This window comes from Cervus canadensis, chromosome 17, assembly GCF_019320065.1.
Source record: "Cervus canadensis isolate Bull #8, Minnesota chromosome 17, ASM1932006v1, whole genome shotgun sequence".
Taxonomy (NCBI): domain Eukaryota; kingdom Metazoa; phylum Chordata; class Mammalia; order Artiodactyla; family Cervidae; genus Cervus; species Cervus canadensis.
This window is the reverse complement of record NC_057402.1, coordinates 29,605,521-29,626,358: the sequence shown is the minus strand read 5'-3', so window position 1 is coordinate 29,626,358 and position 20,838 is coordinate 29,605,521.

The window sequence follows — 20,838 nt, the reverse complement described above, 5'->3', positions numbered from 1 at the left end:
TTATGTTTTCTGTAGCACTATTTATAATAGACAAGATGTGGAAACAATCTAACTGCCAATCAGTAGATGAATAGATAAAGAAGATGTGTTTTATATATATATATATGTGTACATATATATATACAATGGGGAATATTACTCAGCCATAAGAAAAAAAGAAATTTTGCTGTTCACAGCAACATGGACGAAACTGAGGAGGATTATGATAAGTGACATAAGTCAAAAAGAGAAAAATACCATATAATTTCACTTATATGTGGAATCTTAAAAACAAGTGAAACAAAGCAGAAACAGACTCATAGATTACAGAGAGCAGACTAGTGTTTGCCAGTGGGAAGAAAGTTGGGAGACAGACAAAATAGGTAAAGGAGAATATGAGGTCAAAGATTACAACTACAAAATAAATAAATCATGAAGACGTAATGTATACATCAGTAATATAGTCAATAATACTGTAACAACATTGTATGATGACAGATGGTAATTGGTTTTATTTAGGTGATCATTTCACAATGTGTAAAAATATTGAATCACTGTGCTAAACACCTGAAATTACTATGATACTGTATTGTTAATTATAACCCAATAAAAAATAAATAAATCCCATTGATTCGTCAAGACTGAGGGGACAATACGAGTTATGACTAAAATGTAAAACTTTATAGTATACCCTCTGAGGTTAATCATAAAATCTCAAAATGTGATCACAATCCCTGCCCTCTGCTTTCTTTACTTCTTTCCTTCACCAACTTAGACTTCATGTTAATATCATTTCAAAAAGTTCTGCCATTAGTATCTACTGCCTCAGTTTCTCTATCTCTTCATCACATTCATCTGAATAAACTCACCCTAAAAGACTCTAGTTGACCACCTTCTCTAAATCAACACTGAAGTAGCTCATCACTACTAAAAAATGTCACATATAAAACAAGCTAAATTCTTCATGAGCAAAGACAAACGGACTCCCAGAAGAGCCCAACAATCAGTGAATGGTACAGCCATTCCTGCTACCTTTCCAAGCTGCACCATCTTCTGTATTTAGTCTATCAACAACAATGTATTTATTTCTATCATACCGCTTAAAAGCTTACTTTCCGTCTTCTGCAATATCACCAACATAGGCCCACTGTCATCATCTACTTTCTATCTATATTTCCTGTTGTACATCTAATCCATTTCGCACACTGGAGCCCAAGTTGTCTATTTGAAATGCACGCCTAATCTTTTTCTCTTACCACGACTACCACTACCACGGGCATTTAAATCTTTTCGTTAGCTTCCTATAACTGTTATGATTAAGGAGAGAGACAACTATGCAATCTACAAGAACCTGTTTATTTTGGTTCTTACCAATTTCTCTGTATGAAATCTGCCTCCACTGTAAGATAGTTATATAAAGATGTTTCTTCTGCATTAAAAGTTCTTTCCTATCTTTTCTTAGTCCACTCCTGTTCATTCATCAGAAATCAACTCAATTACATCATGACCAAACTTTTATTTGTGTGATTCTTTGATTAAAATCCATCTCATCGCCAATATTGTGAGTTATATCATTAAATAATAATATAGATATGAAAGAGAAAAGAAAATATCCTAAAAGAAGATTTAGGTGTCACTACAATAAAAGGATGAGGGACATATTCTTAACCAAAACAGAAACAGAAGTTATTTTTCAACATAGATCTCTTATAATTGATAAAATTCAAGTTGAGACAGCAAAAGATAATATAAGCAAAGCAAAAAAAAAAAAGCAGTTATTTTTGGAAACATGTTTATAATACAAAGAGCTCATTGAAAAGGTTAAGGTCTATAATGTAAAAAACTGTTCACATAAATTACAAAAATGGGACCAAAAGTAAATAAATCAGACTTCACTGGTGGTACAGTGCATAAAAATCTGCCTGCCAAGGCTGGGGACGTGGGTTCAGTCCCTGGTGTGGAGAGATTCCACGTGCTGGGCAGCAACTAAGCCCGTCCATCACAACCTCTGCGCCAGCATTTCACAACTCCTGGAACGCACAAGCGTGAGCTCCACAAGGAAAGTCTCCACAATGAGAAGCCTGTGCACCGCAACGAAGAGTATCTAGAGAAAGCATCTAGAGAAGAAGCCGCTAGAGAAAGCATGCCACAGCAAGGAAGACCCAGTGCAGTCATGCAGTTATAATAAATACATAAATAACCCGCAGTAGATAAATGGGCAAATGGTACAATGAGTCAGAACAGGAGAGCAAGTTCAAACATCCAAAAACCAGAAAAAGACAAGATGCTTGAATATCTCAATCAGGAAAAAGATAAAATAACAATGAACAATTGTATATATTAGCCTGACTAAAATGTTTAAAAAGTGTGAGTATACATTGTGTGGAATGTGGAGAGTGCACACTCTCATATTACTGAAGAAAATATAAATTGCTATTACCTCTATCAAAAGCAATCTGTAACATCTGTAAACATCTGTAAAATTGCTATTACCTCTATCAAAAGCAATCTGTAAACATCTAGTAAAGTTAAAAATTCAAAGACCCTTTGACCCAGCAAACTCATTCCTGTGAATTTACTCCATGCTAATACATTATTTAAAACTAGAGTAAATAAGAACAATAAGGCAGATTTTTCAAGTGGGAAGAACAACTGAATATAAAGTAAATGCTAACCATTCGGAAGTGGTTGAATAAATTACTTTACATCCCTACCATGAAATATTTTGTAGCCATTGAAAGAATGAATTATAGCTAGAATAACTGATTTAGAGAACTTTCCATGAGATACTATTGCAAAACAAGAAATTGATGTAGAAACTATTTGAAATAGCCCATTTTTGTAATTTTGCAATGTGGCTTCCCTGGTGACTCAGATGGTAAAGAATTTGCCTACAATGCAGAAGACAAGGGTTGGGATTCTATCCCTGGGTCAGGAAGATTCCCTGGAGAAGAGAATGGACCCACTCCAGTATTCTTGCGTGGAGAATTCCATGGACAGAGGAGCCTGGCGGGCTATAATCCATGGGGTCACAAAGAGCTGGACAGGGCTGAATGACTAAGCATGGATACACACATTTTTGTAAAACAATGATACAAATCTTCTACACGCATACAGATGCATTGGGGAGAATAATTAAAAGCACATAACATGTTTTAAACATGAGTTTCTAAGTTTGGGGATGTGGATGGAGGATATGGTGAGATAAAACTAAAAACACAACTAAAATATAAAATTTCATTAAAGTAAGTAATTACATTTAAACTACATCAAAAATAAGCAAATAAACATAACTTTATAAGAATAGTTTATATTTTCATTACATATATGGTTAAAAACTAAGAACTTCAAACAAAAAAGATGGAATGGATGATTGAAAAAAACAATCTTTATTGTCTTGTTAAGTTGTACCTTATCTTGGAGTGCAAGACCATACTGTCTGTAGTTTATCCCCCATCTGGAACAACAAAGGCCATTTTTCACTCATTTTTTAAATACATAAATCTCCGTTCTTGAATCTATTTTAATCAAATTCACTCAGTAATATTTGTTGAATGCCAAATAAATATGCACAGCTTTTTTTCCTTGAAAAAATAAAAATAGAGATACATTAGAGTAAAATAAAAAATAAGTACAAATGTATATCGAATAAGAGGCAATGGAGAATCCAGAGAAAGTCAAATAAAATTAAATGTAACAAAAAATAATAACAATGATTTTAGAAAAGATGATAGGTATGGTAAACATGACTGAAGAAGTTCCTAGTATATAGATGAAACAAAACAAATAGGAAATAAATATTCTAAAGTAAAGGAGAATAAAGCTTTCCTGAAGCAAAGACTTAAATCTGTCAATTAAAAGGAGCTACCATATTGTTGGGGGAAAAAATTACTCAAAATAATCAATAACAAGCTCTAGCCCAGTCAAGTTCTGGAAATATACGAAGAACCAAATAAAACCACTGAATCACATATAAGAGAGTGAAAGAATATTTACTTAAAAATGTTCTAAGAGTAGTATTTAAGGCCAGAAGACAGGAATCAATCTCTACACAATGAGATGAAGATATAATTCAAAAAATTAATACAAAGCCAAGTAATGTTACAATTATAAAGACAATAAAAAGACTCAAACACATAAGAAATGCAGGAATATGACCCTTCATAAAACAAATATAAAAAAGGACTAACAACAAAACATTTGCTGAAATATAGTTGAAAAAAATCAATATAATGAATGCAGGAATAGAGAAACTATAGCTAAAGGATTGGAGACAAAAATTAAATCAGTTAAAAACTGATTTACATCTATGGCCAAATGAAGTGAAATCAACTGGGGTAATTATAGTTTCACAATCAAAGATAGAAGTAGATAAACTCTTAAAGGAGACTTTAATGGGCATGGGTTTGGGTGGCTCTGGGAGTTGGTGATAGACAGGGAGGCCTGGCGTGCTGTGGTTCATGGGGTCACAAAGAGTTGGACATGACTGAGCAATTGAACTGAACTGAACTGAAAGACTTTGCAGAAGTTATAAGAATTTCAGGGGAACTTCTTGTTTGTACCTGCTCTTGGTTAATACTAGCCAAATTACAATCCTAGAAAATTGTATGAATATCTTAGGATGTCTAGTTATAATGCCTTATTAAGTTGACTCCCTGCTGGACTCAAGAAACTACAATCTGTTCCCATCCAAATATATTAAGTCCCAAACATGATGTCAAATTCACAGAAGGAGCTAAATGTTACTCCAATAGAAATAATACTGATGAACCACTCTGAACTGAGTGAATTAAGCAGTTTTAACATCAAGGCTCTAGAAACTATGAGTGCAGTATTAAAAGCAGTCTTCTTCTTCCTACCTTATTCCCAAAGTAAGACACCATAATGATTAAATATCTGTTTCTCTGATGGTTGGTTATGGCCAAAAATAAATGTAAGGGTATTTACTATTCTTTGGACAGTTGAAAATCCTCAATATTCCTATGTTGCTGAGTAAAGTCAAAGAGCAGAGTCAGATAACACAAAACGAAAGAATAAAACAGTATTCAGAGATGGGTATCAATTTTTTGAGGAGGAATAAAAGGAGAACACGTATTATCTATCCAAAAAATCTTTTTAAAAATGTATAATAAACTAGTAGCAAAAGCTACTTCCAAAAAAGAAACATAGATTAGAGAAAACAATGAGAGAAGATTGGTTTCATTGTATATAGTTTTCTTTTAATAACTTACTATGTACATATATTAGCTGTTCAAATAAAGTAATAATTTTTACATAATCTGAACAAGCAATAGACAATCAGACATACTCCTTTATATAAAATGTGTGAAAAACTCTCACAAACCATAGGAGACTAAGAAGACATAACATCTAAAGGCAATTTGGGGGCCTCACTGGTGGTCCAGGAGATAAGAATCCTCCTGCCAATGCAGGGGACATGGGTTTGATCCCTGCTCCAGGAAGATCCCACATGCCACGTGGCAACTAAGCCTGCTTGCTACAAATGAGCCCACACTCTACAGGAGACTCAGCTAATATGCCCACACTCTACAGCCTGCAAGGCACAACTACTGAGCCCCACTGCTGCAACTACCTAGGCCTGTGTGCCTAGAGCCCATGCTCTGCAACAAGAGAAGCCACTGCAACGAGAAGCCTGTGCACCAAATACACAGCAACTCAAAGCAAGCTCACAGTAACTAGATAAGGCCTGCACACAGCAACAAAGACCCAGCAAAGCCAAAAAAAATAAAATAAAATAAAAAATAAAAAAAATCTTCTAAAAAATACAATGCAAGTTGATATCCTGGATCAGATCCTGAAACAAGCAATCCAAAAAAGATACTAATGGATAAACTAGTGAAATTCAAATAAAGTCTGAAGTTAGTTTGGAAAAAAATTACAATGTACTATTTTTCTCACAAAGTTCATTTACATCTGATTGGTGGTATCACTGATTTTGTTTGAAAGAATACACAGCTTAAAGAAAAAGATAAGAAGAAATGATCTCAAAGACAAAGATCTGAGCTCATCAGCCTTCAGATCCAACAGGTAGGGCTTGAAACTCATCACCCCCATCCTTCAAACATGAAAAAAAAGCTGAACAGACTAAAAATCAGTAACTTTTCTTACACCCAGCAGAAAATCAAGGTCATGGGGCAAACCACCACATGAAATCTAGAAAGACAGGTGAATAAAAAAAAAAAAAAAAAAAAAAACCACATCCAGGACATTCTGAACTATAGCAGAAGCTGCTAGGGCCACAAACTTGTAGGAACACTAAAATTGAAATTCCAACAAATTTCTGGAGGTTGAGTGTGGATTAGCTTCAGAGTAAGAAATTCCTGTGACCCAGCATAGGAGGACCCTTATATTTTCATGGATTTTTTAATCTCCAAGAACCCCACCAGACTTTCATAATAAAGTCCAAGAAAAATCCTTCTGTTTCTAGTATGACAAAGGGAAATATAAACATACATAACAAAGAGCTACAGGGGAAATGACTTTATAAGAGATTTATTTTCTGAGAAGAAAAGCAATTAGCAAAATATAGCCTCCTCTAGCCTTTTTGACTCACTCAGAAGGAAGGAAAAAAAAAAAGGTTAAAAGAAAAATCACTCAAAAGTCAGAGCCCAGGCAGAAATAGAGGAGATTAAAAACAAAGAACAAGCAACAAGTATAAAACACTTAGAAACATGGTAAAGAAAGAAAGAAAGAAAGAAAGTGAAGTCGGTCAGTTGTGTCCAACTCTTTGCGACCCGATGGACTGCAGCCCACCAGGCTCCTCCAACCATGGAGTTTTCTAGGCAAGAGTACTGGAGTGGCTTGCCATTTCCTTCTCCAGAAACATGGTAGATATCAAAAATATACTAGTATTCACTTTAACTGCAAGTAATTTAAAAACACCAATTGAAAGAGATTTTCATATTGGATTAAAAAATAAGACTCAACTATATGTTGTTCATAAGAAAACCACTTTAATATACATCTGTTGGGTCACAGAAAAAGCAAGAGAATTCCAGAAAAACATCTACTTCTGCTTCATTGACTAGACTAAACACTTTGACTGTGTGGATCACAATAGACTGTGGGAAATTATTAGAGACGGAAATATCAGACCACCTTACCTGTCTCCTGAGAAACCTGTATGCAGGTCAAGAAGCAAAAGTTATAACTGTACATGGAAAAATTGACTGGCTCAAAATTGGAAAAGGAGTATGTAAAGGCTGTATATTTTACCCTGTGTATTTAACTTCTATGCAGAGTACGTCATGTGAAATCCCAGGCTGGATGAAGCACAAGCTGGAGTCAAAATTGCTGGGAGAAATATCAACAACCTCAGATACGCAGACAATACCACCCTAATGGCAGAAAGCGAGGAGGAACTAAAGAACCTCCTGATGAAGGTGAAAGAGAAGAGTGAAAAATTTGGCTTAAAACTCAACATTCAAAAAATTAAGATCATAGCATCTGGCCCCATCACTTCATGGCAAGTAGATGGGGAAAAACTGGAAACAATGGCAGGTTTTATTTTCTTGGGCTCCAAAATCATGGTGGACAGTGACTGCAGCCATGAAATTAAAAGGCTCTTGCTCCTTGGAAGAAAAGCTATGACAAGCCTAGACAGTGTATTAAAAAGCAGAGACATCACTTTGCTAACAAAGGTCCATATAGCCAAAGCTATGGTTTTTGCAGTAGTCATGCACAGATGTGAGAGCTGGACATAAAGAATGCTGAGTACTGAAGAAACGATGCTTTCAAACAGTGGTGCTGGACAAGACTTGAGAGTCCCTTGGAGAGCACACAGATAAGACTAGCCAATCTTAAAGGAAATTAACCCTGCATATTCATTGGAAGAACTGATGCTGAAGTTGAAGCTTCAATACTTTGGCCACAGGATGTGAAGAGCTGACTCATTAGAAAAGACCCCGATGTTGGGAAAGATTGAGGGCAGGAGGAGAAGGGGGTGACAGAGGGTGAGATGGTTGGATGGCATCACTGACTCAATGGATGTGTTTGAGCAAACTCTGGGAGATAGTGAATGACAGGGGAGCCTGGCACACTGCAGTCCATGGGGTTAAAAAGAGTTGGACACGACTTAGTGACTGAACAACAACACTTTTAATATAAACATATAGATGCATTAAAAATGAAGTGATTGAAAAAATACACCATGTTAACAGTAATCGAAAGGAAACTGAAGTAGTAATATCAATTATACACAAAGATGACGACAGAAAAAGGAAAATTATCAGGATAAAGAGGGCCGCTACTTAATAATAAAGGGAATAATTCTCCAAAATTACATTACAATCCTTAAAATATGCACCTAACAAAAGAACATCAAAACACATGAGGCAAAATATATGGAAGGCAAGAAGAAATAGACAAATCAGATATTAGAGCTGGAGACTTCAACATTCTTCTTTCCATAATTGATAGATCCAGCAGGCAGAAAAGCAGTAATTACGTAGTTAAACTGAACAACACCATTAATCAACTGGATCTAGTTGATGATTTTGGAATTCTTCACCCAACAATGACAGAAAGCACATTCTTCTCAAGCTCACTTGGAACATTCACAAGATAGACCATATTAATGCCCCTAAAATATAATCTAGCAATTTAAAAGAATATTTATCATACATAAATATCTTATTATGCCACAACGGAATTAAACTAGAAATCAATAACTGAGAGGTAATGTTAAAACTCCAAAATACTTGGAAAATAACCATTACACTTCTAAATAACATAGGCTCAAGAATTCTCAAAAGAGCTATTTAAGTATTTCAAGCCAAATGAATATGAAAATACAGTTTATCAAAATTCATGGGATACAGCCAAAGGAGTCTTTAGAAGAAAACTGAAAGCATTGAATGCATGTAACAGAAAAGTAAAAAATCCAAAATCAATAACTAAGCTTCCACCTTAGGAAACTAGAGATGGAAAAGGAACTTAAGCAAGGAGAAGAAAAGAAATAATGAAAATTAGGGCAGACATAAATGAAATTGGAAACAGAACATCAACAGAGAAAATCAAAGAAACCAAAATCTGGTGCTTTGAAAGAATCAATAAAGTTGATAAATCTAAGAAAGAAAGATAGCACTGTCATGTCCGACTCTTGTAATCCCACGAACTGTAGCCTGCCAGGCTACTCTGTCCATGGAATTCTCCAGACAAGAATACTGGAGTGGGTTGCCACGTTCTCCTCCAGGGGATCTTCCCAACCCAAGGATCAAACACAGGCCTCCTGCATTGCAGGCAGATTCTTTACCATCTGAACCACCAGGGAAGCCCAAGAACACTGGAGTGCATAGCCTATCCCTTCCCCAGGGGAACTTCCCAACCCAGGAATCGAACCAGGGTCTCCTGCATTGCAGGCAGAAGCTTACCTATGCAGGAAGCCCTGATAAATCTATAGCAAGGTTAAAAACAATATTTTACATTAGAGACAGAAAGGAAAAAAAAGAGAAATATCAGACATGAGAGAGAGGCCATCACTACTGATCACTTAGGCTCTTATTAAGATAATAAAGGAATGTTATGAATAATTCTATGCCAATAAAGTCGGCACAGATAAAATTGACCAATTCAATGAAAGACAAAAACAACCAAAATTCACACAAAAAGAAATAGATAACCTGAATAGAAATATAACTATTAAAGAAATAGATTAAATAATAAATAATAAACAAGCTTTCAAAAGAGAAAGCAAGTGAACCAGATGATTCACTACTCCATTCTACATTAATGAAAGAAATACTTTCAATTCTCTACAACCTCTCCTAGAAAAAAGAAGAGAAGGAATTCAATATTTCCTGACTCTTTCTGAGGCTAATATTACCTTAATACCTAACCCAGATAAAGACATCACAAGGAAAAAAAATTATAGATCAGTATTTCTTATGAATATAAGTGAAAACTCCTCAGCAAAATACTAGCAAGCTAAATCCCATAATGTATAAACATAAGTAAACACCAGAAGTAGGTGAGATTTTTTCCAGGTATGCAAGGTTGATTATATATTTAAAAATTAATTAATATAATTCTTTGCATCAAAAGATTAAAGAATAAGAATCATATTATCATATTAATTTAGAAAACAATTTGAAAAAATCCTACACCTATTGAAGATGAAAACTATCAGCAAACTTGGAAACAAAAGATATTCTTCAACTTTATAAAGAATATCTGCAAAAAACTTATACCTATATCATATTTCATTATGAGAAACTAGATTTTTTTCCTCTAAAATCAAGAACAAAACACACGTTCCTTATCAACATGCCTACTAAACTTTGTACTGGAAATTCTAGCTGATGCAATAATACAAGACAAGCAAGGTAAATGGATTGGGAAGAAAACAAAAGCTGCCTTTGTTCAAAGATATCATGATTATCCATATGGACAATCTCAAAGAATCCATAAAAAAACAAAAACAAAAATCCAGAATAAAGTGAGTATGGCAAGTTCACAAGATACAGGTTAACATAGAAAAATCATTTGCTTTTCTATGTACCAGCAACAAACAACAGGAATTTGAAATTAAAGACAGGCTATCACTTACATTAGTATCAAAAAAAGAGAAAATTTAACTCTAAATCTAATAAAATATGTACGAGATCTATATAGAACTCTGAATAAAAGATCAAAGATCTAAATATATGATATATATTTCATCTATGAAGAACTATGGATGGAGGTTCGTGACATTGTACAGGAGGTAGTGATCAAGACCATCCTCAAGAAAAATGCAAAAAGGTAATATGGTTGTCTGAGGAGGCCTTACAAATAGCTGAGAAAAGAAGAGATTGAAAGGCAAAGGAGAAAAGGAAAGATAGACCCATTAGAATGCAGAGTTCCAAAGAATAGCAAAGAGAGATAAGAAAGCCTTCCTCAGTGATCAATGCAAATAAATAGAGGATAACAACAGAATGGGAAAGACTGGAGATCACTTCAAGAAAATTAGAGATACCAAGGGAACATTTCATGCAAAGATGGGCACAATAAAAGACAGAAATAGTATGGACCTAACAGAAGCAGAAGATATTAAGAACACATGGCAACAATACACAGAAGAACTATACAAAAAAGATCTTAATGACCCAGATAACCATGATGGTGTGATCACCCACCTAGAGCCAGACATCCTGGAATATGAAGTCAAAGGCCTTAGGAAGCATCACTACGAACAAAGCTAATGGAGGTGATAGAATTCCAATTGAGCTATTTCACATCCTAAAAGATGACGCTGTGAAAGTGCTGCACTCAATATGCCAGCAAATTTGAAAAGCTCACCAGTGGCCACAGGACTAGAAAAGGTCAGTTTTCATTCCAATCCCTAAGAAAGGCAACGCCAAAGAATGATCAAACCAGCACACAATTGCACTCATCTCACATGCTAGCAAAGTAATGCTTAAAATTCTCCAAGCCAGGCTTCAACAGTACGTGAACCGTGAACTTCCAGATGTTCAAGCTGGATTTAGAAAAGGCAGAGGAACCAGAGATTAAATTGCCAACATCCAATGGATCATCAAAAAAGCAAGAGAGTTCCAGAAAAACAGGCACTTCTGCTTTATTCATTACGCCAAAGCCTTTGTGTAGATCATAACAAACTGTGGAAAATTCTTAAAGAGATAAGAACACCACACCACCTTACCTTCCTCCTGAGAAATCTGTATGCAGGTCAAGAAGCAACAGTTAGAACCAGACATGAAACAACAGACTAGTTCCAAATCAGGAAAGGAGTATGTCAAGGCTGTATATTGTCACCCTGCTTATTTAACTTATATGCAGAGTACATCATGCAAAATGCCAGGCTGGATGAAGCACAAGCTAGAATCAAGATTTCTGGGAGAAATATCAATAACCTCAGATATACAGATGACACCACCCTTATGGCAGAAAGCGAAGAAGAACTAAAGAGCCTCTTGATGAAAGTGAAAGAGGAGACTGAAAGTTTTGGCTTAAAACTCAACATTCAGAAAACTAAGATCATGACATCTGGTCCCATCACTTCATGGCAAATAGATGGGAAAACAATGGAAACAGTGATAGACTGTTTACCCCGCTAAGTGAAAAAAGCCAGTGTGAACAAGCTACAAACTTTAGGAAAAGATAAGTGGTATCAGGAATTTGGAGGTGCAGGGGGGATGAACATGTGAAGTACAGGACATTTTTCACAGCACTGAAACTATTGTGTATGATACTGTAATGTTAGATACATGACATTACACATTTATTAAAACTATAAAATTTTACAACACAAAGATGATGTACACAAATTAAAAAATAAATCATTAAGACATTCAGATGATCCCAAGAAAGAATGTGGACTGTAATAAGTGAACTCTAACTATTGCAAATGTATAAAACAACCATACTGAAGAGTGGGCAGTGGGGAGAGACTGATATAATCAAACTCTTAATACAAATGGAGTCTATAAGATCAAATACAAAAGGAAAGTGAAAGTCTTTCAGCCATGTCTGACTCTTTGTGAACCTGTACAGTCCAGGGAATTCTCCAGGTCAGAATACTGGAGTGGGAAGCTTTTCCCTTCTCCAGGGGATCTTCCCAACCCAGGAATCGAACCTAGCTCTCTCACATTGCAGGCAGATTCTTTACCAACTGAGCTATCAGGGGAAAGGAACGGCACATAAATCCTATATTTTAGTCAATAAAACTTTTTCCTACATGAGTATAAGCTAATAATTCTAATACTGCTATACACATACACTCAGTCAGTCAGTTTGCTCAGTTGTGTCCGACTCATTGCAACCCCATGGACTGCAGCACGCCAGGCCTCCCTATCCATCATCAACTCCTGAAGTTTACCCAAACTCATGTCCATTGAGTCAGTAATGCTATCCAACCATCTCATCCTCTGTTGTCCCCTTCTCCTCCCACCTTCAATCTTCCCCAGCATCAGGGTCTTTTCAAATGAGTCAGCTCTTCACATCAGGTGGCTAAAGTATTAGAGTTTCAGCTTCAGCATCAGTCCTTCCAATGAATAGTCAGGACTGGTTTCCTTTAGGACAGACTGGTTGGATCTCCTTGAAGTCCAAGAGACTCTCAAGAGTCTTCTCCAATACCACACTTCAAAAGCATCAATTCTTTGGTGCTCAGCTTTCTCTGTAGTCCAACTCTCACATGCATACATGACTACTGGAAAAATCATAGCTTTGACTAGATGGACCTTTGTTGGCAAAATAATGTCTCTGCTTTTTAATATACTGTCTAGGTTGGTCATAACTTTTCTTCCAAGGAGCAAGTGTCTTTTAATTTCATGGCTACAGTCACCATCTGCAGTGATTTTGGAGCCCAAAAAATAAAGTCTGTCACTGTTTCCACTGTTTCCCCATCTGTTTGCCATGAAGTGATGAGACCAGATGCCATGATCTTAGTTTTCTGAATGTTGAGTTTTAAGCCAACATATGCTAGAATTGAACAATTAAGAATGTATATGTATGGCAGGTGATGAGATCTATGCATCTCACCATGGAGCAGAAATTTATGTATGAACAAGGGGTTAGGACTGGGCTTCCCAGGTGGTAAAGACTTTGACTGTCAAACACAGGAGACCTAAGAGATGAGGGTTTGGGTCTTCCTCCTGGGTAGAGAAGATCCCCTGGAGAGCAAGTGGCTCCACTCCAGTATTCTTGCCTGGAGAATCCCATGCACAGAAGAGCCTGGTGGGCTACAGTCCCTGGGGTCACAAAGAGTCAGGAAGGATTGAGCTTCTGAGCACAAGGGGTGAGGACTAGAATGATCCATGTTGTAATAAATTAGAATAAGAAATAGCAGTACGAACTTATGTCTAACAATAGAAATTCAGACGATTACATGTAGAAATAGCTATAGCCTTTTGTATATACATGAGTCAACATACACACATATATTTCTCTGCTCTGTTACCCAAGAGGGCCTGAAAGAAACAACAACCTACTAGCAAAAGGCACGCCTAGCTCCCAGACCTTGGTTTCCAATACCATTCTCCAATAAAAGAATTCAGGCTTTTTGGAGCAATGGCTGATTTCAAACCTTTTCAGGGAATGGATAAGATGAAGCTGGAGTATCTTGCAGCGCCAAAAGTGAAGGAAATGCTTTTATAAATGCAAACACACAGTGAGAGGAGTATATCAAAGGGGCACAGGAACCAAATGAAAGACCTTCCAATGGCCAAACCTGGAACAAATTGAACTAAATAATGAAAGTAGTATTAGGTTAAAATCTAAAGTATAAAATAGACATCCATTAACCTTTCCCAATAAAAATAACTGATTGAATAAATTAATAAATGGGGGAACACAGGCAAATCTTCCATGCAAAGGAACTCCAAATAAATTATGTAGATACCCAACCCTACTGGAAAGGAGACATGAGTTCCCACTCTTTAAAAGTGTGTTGTGCATGATGACTCTCTTCCAAAGAAAATTCCAAAGAGTACAGTGTAAGAGAGACTTTACACTGGAGAAACCTAACCAACTATTTCACCTGAGTGATCAAACTCAACATCAACAGTCACAGATCATGATGCTAGTCACAGATCATGTCATGACTCTTGATATGATATGATGAAAATGGCACTTTATTTCTGTAGGCTTCCTTCTAAAAGCCCATAACCCCAGTCGAGTCATGAGAAAAACATCAGTAAAACTTCAGTAGAAAAATGTCCTATAATATATCCGACCAGTACTCAGTTAGTTCATCAAAAACAAAGAAAGCAGAAATCTCTGAGAAACTTACAGTCAAGGAGAGCAGGAGACATGACAATCAAATTCAATGTGGAATTGTAGAAGAGAAAAGGGGCATTCAGTAAAAATGAAGGAAATCTGAATAATGTTTGGACTTTAGTTAATATCACCACTGGCTTATAATTTTAACAAATGTATCATTCTAATCATATTAATGTGAAACATTTAATAATTGGAGGAACTGTGTATTGAGGAGACGGTATAAAATAGGAATGTTAGAATTCTCTAGTATAGAGTCTATTAAAATAAACAGACAAAAATTAAAAAAAAAAAAAAGATTGCTGGCTGGGAAAATAATCTGTTTACTTAGAATTATGTGATAAGACTGAGGGCTCTTGGGCTCAAGAGCTATTGTTTGGCATAGCCAGACAATGGGGCTTCTGGGTGGTCACGCAGCATTGTAATTTATAACCTATACATGAGATATAGGTTTGTAATTTTATCAAAGCCCCTAAGTTTAATTTAAAAAAATCAATGAATTACAAAACACCAATGAGAGATAACAATTTCCACTATGCAGTCTAGTTTCTGTTACTCTCTACCAGACTCTAATTACAGGCCCTGACACTTTCTTGGAATGTCCATCACTACTGATCCTGGAAACTGTATATGTCATCTGCTAGCCTTACCAGAATGGACTCTGGCCAAAACCTGCTTCCTTAGATCACCAGCTTCTGAAGCATGTGCGTCTGATTGGTAGAAACCAGGTCACATGACCATGCTCTAGCTATCGAGGAGGCTGACAATTTTTTTCTAATTTTATAGAGAAAAGCTGGAACTCTAAAAGTGGAGAGTTTTCTAAACACAGGAAGAAAATTTAGAGATGTAAAAAAGGTATAAAAAGTGTCCACACAATGGTTACTGCTATGGTTACTATGAGGAAAATTCCCCACTGAATAAGAACTGGCCACTAAATGTCTAGCATTTAAGATACTTTTTTATATTATTTTGTAAAGCTCAGAACTTATCATTTAAGATGCTGTTTTTCTAGTATTTACAGTCATGAGAAGCACATCACCTTCCACCAAAGAAGCAGCCTGAATATTTTTCTCTGTGATGTTAACTGATGTGAGATGCATTATTACATCATGATAAATTGATAATTATATTTTTGCCTCACTAACACTAAAAATGTTCAACACTCTGATTTAAAGGTGTTCCTTTGCAAAAGACCCATTTCCTTTACCCTAGACACCTAGCATTACTAGAATCTAACAACCCACTATAACACAAATATGCCCAGGCTGTCCTATAAGAGAAAATAACTGTAAGAAAAGCATCAAAGAAAGAAACCCAAGATGAAGAACATATAGCTTATTGCTCTGCAGAGTATGTGGGTAATAATAAAGAGAACAAAAAGTGACATAAATAAAATGGAGTCCTCCCCTCATCTCTTATTTTTTCTCTCTCTCTCCTTCTCTCACTCACTCACACACACACACACACACACAAATGCTGCTTGACACTTCTCAGGGTCTGAAAGAGTTTGGAAATTGATATTTGTATGATATTATATCTTTTTTGCAGTCTAATTGGCTAGTCAACTGTCAGCTGCTTAGAGTCACACCTGAATTCTAGAGAGAAAGGGCTCACTGGATTTTCTTGGGTTCTTTCCAGAAGGAGAACATGGTCATTTCTATACAAGCTTCCTCCATTATTTCAATTTCAAACAAAGCTGGGAACTCTGTGTTGCCTTGTCCTGAATTATTACCATAAACATCAAAGAAGGATGTCAGAAAATCAGTTAAGTCCATCTCATCTCTATTCCTATAAGACTTCAGTACACAAACTTCCTTGGTCTTTGCTTTTTATTAGTAATATTAGAAAGCAATATTTCCTTCATAGGACTAGTGTGTGAATAACGTGAGGTAACACATGTAAAGAGCATGAACAGAATCAGGTGTGGTTGACACTTGAGTAAGCGAGGGGGTGGAGGACCCACCCACTGTTGGCCTTCCCTGTTTTCAGTTCCCCATCCACAGATTCAGCCAACCCTGGATCATTTACTCTTGCAGTTTGTATGTATTGAAACAATCTTGTGTGTAAGTGGAACTGCACAGTAACTGTGTTGTTTGAGGGTGAACTGTACATCTTGTTTCTTTCACTCAGAGACAGACTCACACTGCTGCAATCTTTAGTCAAGCTGTGCAAATAAATTCTGAGGTTACTGTATGCTTTGTTGTTTGATGTTTGTTTGTTTGCTTTTGTCCTTTGATTCCAACTTGCTCTCTTCCTCTTTAAATCTTTTTCCCCCTGAGGCTCAGTGGTAAAGAATCCGCCTACCAGTGCAGGAGACTCAGGTCCAGTCCCTGGGTCAGGAAGATCCCCTGGAGAAGGAAACGGCAACCCACTCCAGTATTCTTGCCTGGGAAATCCCATGGATGGGGGAACCTAGTGGGCTACGGTCCATGTGGTTACAGAGACTCAGACATGACTAGTGACTAAACATCAACAACAATCAAAACTAAGTTTCTGTTTCTTTGTGCTTAATCAATGAATTAATATCTGCTGAAGGCTCACTTCACTAAGTGTTTGGGGATGATTTTTAAATACATAAAGAGCTAAAGAACCATTTTGAGATTGCCCTTTTCCTTTAATATGTTTGTTATCTCACAGACTAACAATTTTTCAAATGGATGAAAAATGAGGTCAATTTCTTTATAATATGACAATTATAAAATAACCAATTAGCATGGCAAGCACTGAGAGTCCATGATCTGACTCTGATTTTAAGCTTACATTTACTGTGATATATGCCAAGTGCTTTAATAATAATTTTAGAGTTATATTAGCATATTCTAATCCTCACAATGATAAAGTATTTGCTGTTATCACCATGTCATTTTCTCAATTATGAAATTGAAATTTTTAATATAATGCAACCTCCCCAGTTAGACACGATTAATAGTTAGTAGAACTGCCTTTCAAATTGACATGTATCTAAAATCATAGCCAACCACCACACTATACAGCCTCAGTGATGAAGTCACTAAAGCTAAGTCTAAAACTATCAGCTCGTTCCATGAAACTTTTCTCAAGAATGTAGAACAATAGCCCTGAGAATTCCAAAATCAATCTAAAAAGTAATGTCTCCCATCTTCTCGAGTGGCTGCTTTCACAACGTATAGCTAGCGGTGCCCATTACAGCAGCGGGGACAGAGACAGCCAGCAGTAAATCTTTTTCTTTTACAGTTGGCTCTGGTTTAGGAAGATTTACTTTTATATCAGCTGCAGAGACTTCTACCTTATCAACTTCTACTTCTTTAATACCTTTCTCCCAAACCTTTTTACAGCCTCTCATAGTAATGACAGGTCCTAAGGGTCAGAACTGGAAGTACTTTCTCTGTAACTCTCAAAGCGTTTGATTTTGACAAATTACTTTTATTGTCTTAGCTAAGTTTGGGAATATACTTGATTTTACTTTGAAAAGTTTTCATGAAGTGGATTCCGGTATGTGAAATTAAAGTGATTTTTTTTTTCCTATAAATTCCCTTATTGGGTTCTTTGCATCAATGCAAATCTCTTTGTTTACAGAGTCTAACTTCATGGATCATATATTATTCAAATCTCTTGATCGGATAAAGACTAATACTAATTTCAGAACTTGAGCTGGATCAGATTCTTTTCCCTTAGGTAAGTGTTGCTTCATTGAGAGATATAAGCTATTAAAAAAAAAAAAAAAAAAAAACCTACAGAGGGAAAAAAAAAAGAAGCTGCTCCAAGTAGAGAGTTCAGGGTTTCAATTTCTCACCCTTCAAGTAGAGCTTGCTACAGCACAACAGGGGGATGAAAAGGTCGAAGCCAACCAGAAGAGATGTGGCACTTTCTACTGAGAATCAAAGTATGTGACAATCAAAGTACGTTTGTTATGGATTTGAGACCTGCCCTAGATGTCTTGTGCCCTGGAGAGACCACTGAATTGTCCTTCTCAATGGACCAGCTGGATACAGACCTTATTTTTTTGCGAGTTGTCAGGATAGAAGAGACAGGGGAGCCTAATCATGTTCAGAGCAAGCAAGGGTTTAGCACATCAACCACTGGAGCTCCACAGTGAAAATAAACCATCAAGTTTTTCCTAAAAACATAGCTTGAAACTCATCACCTCTCATTTAACCCTCTGAGCTCATAATAAATAAATGGCTTTATATCTATGGCTAATATATTATTATACTTTTAAAATATTACTGTACTTTAAGCACTAGTCTAGTACTTTAAATATTTCAGTAATAAAGAACAAATTTTCTTGAGAAAGAATAGTCCAAAGGGAGAATATTGTCCCAAAGATACCTTAGCAAGACTTCAAGTAATAAAAACATGTGGTTGATTGTTTGTTGTTGTTGTTATTCAGTCACTAAGTCGTGTCTGACTCTTTGTGACTCCATGAACTGCAGCACGCCAGACTTCCCTGTCCTTCACCATCTCCCAGAGTTTGCTCCAACTCAAGTCCACTGAGTCAGTGATGCCATCCAACCATCTCATCCTCTGTCACCCCCTTCTCCTCCTGCCCTCAATCTGTCCCAGCATCAGGGTCTTTTCCAATAAGTCGTCACTTACTATCAGATGGCCAAAGTATGGGAGCTTCATCATCAGTCTTTCCAATGAATGTTCAGGGTTGATTTCCTTTAGGATTGACTGGTTTGATCTCCTTGCTGTCCAAGGGACTCTCAAGAGTCTTGTCCAGCACCCCAGTTCAAAAACATCAATTCTTCAGCACTCAGCCTTTTTTATGGTCCAACTCTCACATCCATACATGACTACCGGAAAAACTATAACTTTGACCATATGGACCTTTGTTGGGAAAGTGATGTCTCTGCTTTTTAAAACACTGTCTAGGTTTGTCATAGCTTTTCTTCCAAGGATCAAGCATCTTTGAATTTGGTGACTACAGTCACTACAGTCACGGTCTATCACAATCCCATCCATAATTTGCCTCTTCTATATGTCCTCAGCTTCCTTGGTAGAACTGAGCACTTGCTTCAACACAGTAGCTTAACAATTTCTACATAACTGAAGATATTAAAGCTACTTCAACAATCTTTACTGATTCAGTCTACTTTATTATAAAGTCTATTGTATTAGAACCAGATGTACCAGATGTATTATTATAGATGTATCAGAATTTACTAAGCAAAGAAAGTGAATGATGTGAGGAGAAGCCTAGGCAATGGGAAAAGTGTGTGAGTGGCACAGATAGATACAGTATAAAGATATTTGATAAGATGGGTAGTATTATATAATATGCATTTGGATGTTTTGATGGGTCTGTAACTTGTAATGAAAAAAAAATTATTCTATGAACAAAGCCATGCTAAGCATTTTACAGTTATTACCTCCTTTAATCCTCATAACAAACACATAATGTTAGTGATGATATGAACTGTACTTTACAGATAAGGAAAAAGTCTAAGCAAGATTAATTGTCTAAAGTTTGTATAGGATGAAACAGGACTGATCAGGTATATCTGATCACAGAGACTGTACCCTTTATCTAATGGGGATCTACCCATTAGGGTGTGACTCTTACCACATCTGAGAAATATAAAAGAGAAAGAGAAAAAGAAAGAGAAAATAAATCCTCTTCCTCAACATTTGCTCACTTTCACTATACTCATACTTTCATCGCTACCAGTATCATGATACCAACAGGATATCATTACATATGGCTTTCAGAAGAGATGCTCATGATGGGCTATCGTGAGTCACTACAAGCTGACGTAAACAGACCGTCACCTCTACCATTGTGATCTTTGCTTCCTATTCCCGTTTGTACTCTGCTTCCTCCCCAAAGGCTGTACTCTGCCTTGAATCAATGTGTACTCAAAAATTCCTTGTGAAGAAATGAATAAATATTTATACTTGTAAATTAACTACAGTGTGGTTAATAGACACACATCTTAGTAAAATAATTTCCTGATTTTTGACATTTGGTCTCCAAAAAGGGGTTGCTGATAGTAAATCATCTAGTGGTATAAAAAAAGAACATTTTCAAATAAAATAGAGCAATCTATATTATAAGTAGTGATTACTTGTAAAAATTGAAGTCTTTTTCCACTAGGTCCTGTGCATTTTGGCAAAAACGGAGACTTTCAAAATTAATCATATTGT